Source organism: Scomber scombrus, chromosome 10 (genome assembly GCF_963691925.1).
Source record: "Scomber scombrus chromosome 10, fScoSco1.1, whole genome shotgun sequence".
Taxonomy (NCBI): domain Eukaryota; kingdom Metazoa; phylum Chordata; class Actinopteri; order Scombriformes; family Scombridae; genus Scomber; species Scomber scombrus.
This window is the reverse complement of record NC_084979.1, coordinates 32,510,171-32,515,457: the sequence shown is the minus strand read 5'-3', so window position 1 is coordinate 32,515,457 and position 5,287 is coordinate 32,510,171.

Here is a 5,287-nt window from a genome sequence, read left to right as displayed (position 1 = left end):
GTGACGTCGTGACTTAACAGCCGGATAGTGCTGCATGTTTCCATACTTCAGTTCCTTCCTTCCTTCCTCCTTTCCTTCCTTCCTTCCTCCCTCCCTCCCTCCATCCTTACTCCTTTCTTTCCTTCCTTCCTTCCTTCCTTCCTTCCTTCATCCCTCCATCCTTACTCCTTTCTTTCCTTCCTTCCTTTCTTTCTTCCTCCCTTCCTTCCTTCCTTCCTTCCTTCCTTGACCAGAGGACAACAGGAGGGTTAAGTCCAGAAGAAGAGATTTAAGACTCAGCCACAGTGCTGCTGCAGGAAAACTTAATGTCTGGAACTCTTTGCCATTTATAGTGAATATGTTTTAGTCACAGTGGATGTTATATATATTTTATATATTAGTTTTGAGCTGTCAGAGCGGCGGCGTCTCTGCAGGCTGCAGTCAGACTGAGCGTGGGAGCGCCGGGTCGGTTCTCATGAATGTTAATGGGTCTTAAATTCTGCCTCTGTGGGTCCTGCTGGGTCTGATGGATCTGCATGAACTGAGCGGCTCTGTGGGCGTTTTCACATCCAGGTCTGATCAGAAGCAGAGAGCAGCTGTTCCTGCTCCATGAACAGGAAGGACTTCAGGAGGATGCACACTGCAGCACAGTCACAGAGACACTTCTGTTGTTCATAGAAATCAACTTTAAAAGGGAAATATTTGGATTGAGATGTTTGGGAATAAGAGGCAACAGCAGAACCTCAGTCTGAACACAGAGTTTATAGCTACCAACATACGACTTCAATCCAGAGAGAAACAACAGCTGCTCGATTCAATACTGACGCTAGATGTTACATATCAAGAGTAAAATTCCAGTAACTGAGAATAAATGTTTGTGTGATGATCTTGAAAAGAAGATGAGGCGAATACTTATATGGGCATCAGGAGGAGCATGATTCTTTCCTCCCTCCCTGTTTCTTTCTTTCCCTCTTTCCTTCCTTCCTTCCTCCCTCCCTCCTTCCCTTCCTTCTTCCTTCCTTCCTTCTTCCTCCCTTCCTTCCTTGACTCAGGACAACAGGAGGGTTAAAGCTAACAGTGTTTAAAAAGCTCTTCGTCTGAAACTTGTTTTAATTACAGTTTGTGAAACTTAATCTTTGAATCTTCGGCTCGACACGTTCTCACAGTCACAGACACATAGTTTCAGGGTTGGAGTAGACGTCACGAAAAATGTTGAAACAGAAGAAAACCGGCAGACAGTTGGCGGCTGTGTGTGTGTGTGTGTGTGTGTGTGTGTGTGTGTGTGTGTGTGTGTGTGTGTGTTTACTCGTGGACGTGCACCAACCTGCATTTTTTAATTTCCAAAGTCAATTTAGTTTGGCAAAAAAACCCTGCAGAGGAATTTACCGCCCAGCCCAAACCCAGTGTGGAAAGCTGGGCGGTTCCAGCCGGTTTACCATCCTGCTGATCTATCAACCAAACCTTCTCCACCTGTCAGCTGTGATTAATTACTGCTGCATTCCTGCCAGGTGTGTTTCCTGCTGGTACAAGTTCACATCTCCACCAGGACAGCAGGTCAGTGTCACGTTGGTGTCTTCGCTGGTTGAATGTTCAGGTCAAACTGTGAAACAGTGAGTGAATGTTTAAAATAGGCTGGAAGGAAGGAAGGAAGGAAGGAAGAAAGGAAGGAAGGAAGGAAAAGAAGGAAGGAGGGAAACGAAGACAGGCGGTAAGGAAGGAAGGATAGAAGGAAGGGAGGAAGGAAAGAAGGAAGAAAGAAAGGAAGGAAAAGAAGGAAGGAAAGAAAAGAAGGAAGGAGGGAAGGAAGGAAGGAAAGAAAAGAAGGAAGGGGCATTTTTTCAATTCACTGTTTGAATCAAACTGATATTATTGGTTGACTGTAAAGTAAATGAAAGCTTTGAGTCTACGGATCACTCAGAAAAACCTCGTTAATAGTAATGGAAGTGTGCTGGTTTGATCCGGTTAAGGTGATATCACGTGACTTTGGACCGAAATCCTCTCCGTTATTCCCTCTTCAGTCCAGACCTGATCCATGTGTTTAGTTAGAAGCTGCAGAGAATCACTACGCTTTAATTCCTGGTTCAGACCATAGACTGTATATAAAATGGACGTAACATCCGTGACGTCACTCATTGGTTTGTGGACTGCTGCTCGGAGGCCAATAGTATCGGATCTGAGCAGCGCCATCTTGAAAATTTCCGGTGCATGCTGGGAAAAATAAAAACATGGATTCTACTTATATGGGCATCAGGAGGAGCATGAGGCGCCCTCCTGAACCTGTGAACCAATCAACCTGTCAATCACGACGTAGCCACGCCCTAATGCATACCCTGCTTTATCGTCACATATAAAATCAGGGAGGCCAAAATGTCCCAAATGAACATCATACTGCATTGAAGAAGGCTTTAAACTAGCGATTGAGACCATAAACACATTTTGAAAACGTTTACTGAGGTTAGAAATCAAGTGAGAAGTTGGTGAATTCTCCATTGACTTGTATAGAGACGGAAGTCCTTTTGACACCAAAACGGTCGCCCCCTGGTGGCCTTTTGATAGAATGCAGTTTTAAGTTACTTCCGCGTTGGCCTCAGTGCAGAGCACCGGAGCTCCCCTCCTATTTGAACCGTAAATAACTCATTTAAAGATCAGTGAGCATCTGGAAGAGTTCCTGTTCATGATGACAGAAGAGGAGGACATTATTATTATTATTATTATTATTATTATTCTGGATTATAACAGACAGGATGTGAGAGTGGAGCAGCCTCTGGTAGGAACAGATTCAGTGCTGTTTTATTAAATAATATCAGCTGATTAAACTCTGTGGGACACATTTAACCTCATATGCGACTATATTCACCTTTAATCAGCCTTTTAACGTAAAGTTGGTTTCATATTGGACACATTAAAAAAACACATTGTAACGTGATGAATTCATTCAGGTGCAAGGCCTTAAATCATTTAGTTATTTATTATTAATCATTTATAAAATATATCTGACAAGTTATATGAAACACCTTTTTGTCAAAAAGTTCACACACACACAGTCTATTCGGTTTTTAAACAGAGTGAAAAATAAACTCTAAAGGCAGTTTAAGGTGTTGATGTTTGCTGCTGCTGTGTGTCTGTGTGTCTGTGTGTGTGTGTGTGTGTGTGTGTGTGTGTGTGTGTGTGTGTGTGTGTATTGATTAAAGTGTGGGCTGGCTGCAGTTATTAATATTTGAAGCTGACTTCTTATGGAGCCTTTGAAGCTGAGCGGTTTGAAGTCCTCTGACACGTTAAAGCTCAGCGAGGAGCAGAGACACTTAAAACCTCTGAAAAGATATTTAATAATAAAATAATAAAAACAGCAGCAACAAAATCTACTTCTAGACACTTTACTAACTATACTTCATTTAAAACAGTTTTTCTCTTCTTTATGCTCTTTGTTTCAATGTCCATCCTTTAATAAAACGTGTTCATGCTGCAGTGAAGAGAGAAAGGTTCCCAACCTACTACAGTAAAGTACAAGTACCTCAAACTGTACTACAGTAAAGTACAAGTACCTCAAACTGTACTGCAGTAAAGTACAAGTACCTCAAACTGTACTGCAGTAAAGTACAAGTACCTCAAACTGTACTACAGTAAAGTACAAGTACCTCAAACTGTACTACAGTAAAGTACTAGTACCTCTAACTGTACTACAGTAAAGTACTAGTAGTAATATCTATTGTCAGTTAAAGTACTCTGTTATCTTTCTCTTATCAGCAGCGTTTCTCTCTGATGTTAATTGTTGAACCTTTTGATCTTTTCTCTCCTCCATCCACTGTGATATTGATAAGGCTGCTCCCAGCGGAGGCCATTACTGCTGACTGTGTGTGTGTGTGTGTGTGTGTGTGTGTGTGTGTGTGTGTGTGTGTGTGTGTGTGTGTGTGTGTGTGTGTGTGTGTGTGTGTGTGTGTGTACATTCCTGCCTCTTCAGGTTCAGACTTTAGAAGTAAAACCCTTCATCTATTATTGATTCACTGAAGCTAACTGTCTCACACCAGGAAGCAGGACAGACAGAAAGGTAGAGAGACAGACAGACAGGTAGAGAGACAGACAGACAGACAGACAGGTAGAGAGACAGACAGACAGACAGACAGGTAGAGAGACAGACAGACAGACAGGTAGAGTGACAGACAGGTAGAGAGAAAGGAAGGAAGGGAGGAAAGGAAACATAACTGTGTGTACAGCAGTCTAATGAGTCCTGTTGTTTGGTGGTTTTATTTTAACTTTAAGAGCTTTAAAAAGTGATTAAATATATATTTATGATGTTTATAATGTTTATAATGTTTATAATGTTTATAATGTGCAGATATGCTGGATTCATGTTACTGCAGCTCAGAGTAACAGTAGAAACTTCTCAGTGTTATTATGAAGAACACAATCAGTCCAGCAGGAGGCGCTTTAACCTGTTGACCAATAAAAAGTTAACGTGCTCATCACATTATTATTATAGAGACATTACTGTGTGTGTGTGTGTGTGTGTGTGTTTCTATGTGTGTGTGTCTGTGTGTATGTGTGTGTGTGTGTGTGTGTGTGTGTGTGTGTGTGTATGTATGTGTGTGTGTCTGTGTGTATGTGTGTCTCTGTGTGTGTGTGTGTGTGTGTGTGTGTCTGTGTCTGTGTGTATGTGTGTCTCTGTGTGTGTGTGTGTGTGTGTGTGTGTGTGTGTGTGTGTGTGTGTGTGTGTGTGTGTGTGTGTGTGTGTGTGTGTGTGTGTGTGTGTGTTTATTTCAAGTATCTTTGGCAAAGTCTGAGCGTCGGGTCCTGACAGGTGTGATTTGGCACAAACACACACTGGGTTAGGGTGTGTGTGTGTGTGTGTGTGTGTGTGTGTGTGTGTGGGGTCTCTGTGAGTCAGCTGGCACTGATTTGTGTTACAGGGAGTGTCAGAGAACCTGAACTTAACCACCCACCGTCAGACACACACACACACACACACACACACACAGACACACACACACACACAGACACACACACACACACACACACACACTCAGCTACCTGTGTAGACGTGTAGCAGACAGATGTAATAATGAGGTGATTCTTGTCTCGGCTGTTTTGTTACAAAGAGATTAAACTGATCAGCTCACATTAATCAATGAGTGTTTATTTCAACTGTTTAAATACAATAACATCCCTTCACACACACACACACACACACACACACACACATATATATATATTATACCAGGCGGGGAGTTCTGGTCCTCTGCAATGAGGCCAACGCGGAAGTAACTTAAAACTGCATTCTATCAAAAGGCCACCAGGGGGCGACCGTTTTGGT